The 526-nt window shown below is 63.5% G+C and overlaps 1 protein-coding gene across 1 annotated transcript in view; it reads right to left on the bottom strand.

Annotated features, from left to right (window-relative positions):
* COPG1 (coatomer protein complex, subunit gamma 1) overlaps nt 1-526 on the bottom strand; it is a 27,194-nt gene that overhangs the window by 25,133 nt on the left and 1,535 nt on the right. The gene's annotated exons all lie outside the window — the stretch shown is intronic.

Genomic DNA, 526 nt, shown 5'->3' with positions numbered 1-526 from the left:
GGGGGGCACGTCCCCACTCAGCCCTGGGGCTGGGGGGGAGGCAGGGGCTGTGGACCCTCGGGAGCGGACATCGCTTTCACGAAGCCGTTGAGAGTGAGCGTAGGTGAGCAGGAACCTCCTCTAACATAGCACCATCCTCAGGGTTTCCCCGATGGGCCGGGGGTGCAGGTGAGTACCCCCTGGATTAAAGACAGACATGCTGCTGGCAGGCGTGTGAGCTGGAGGGTAGTGCACAGAGAAAGCCTCTGCCCCACCCCACAAGTCTTTGCCAAACCATCACAGCCGCAAAAGGGGAACCGGATCCCGGTTGAGGTTAAGGTGAAATTTATTCAGATGGAGCTGGTTGCAGTGTGGGGGGTGAGGGATGCCGTGCAGGGAGGCACCGCCTGGCCCAGGGATGCAGGCAGCCTCCCCCAGCAGAGAGCGGGGGGGACGGGCCGGACACGACAACCCGGGGGGGGGAGGGAAGGGGATGAGGGTGTTAGATGAGGGGAGGGGAGTCTAACCACACCAAGTCCCAGCTCCG

This window comes from Pygoscelis adeliae, unplaced genomic scaffold, assembly GCF_000699105.1.
Source record: "Pygoscelis adeliae isolate BGI_AS28 unplaced genomic scaffold, ASM69910v1 Scaffold453, whole genome shotgun sequence".
NCBI classification, from domain to species: Eukaryota; Metazoa; Chordata; class Aves; order Sphenisciformes; family Spheniscidae; genus Pygoscelis; species Pygoscelis adeliae.
This window is presented reverse-complemented; position numbering and strand designations above follow the sequence as displayed.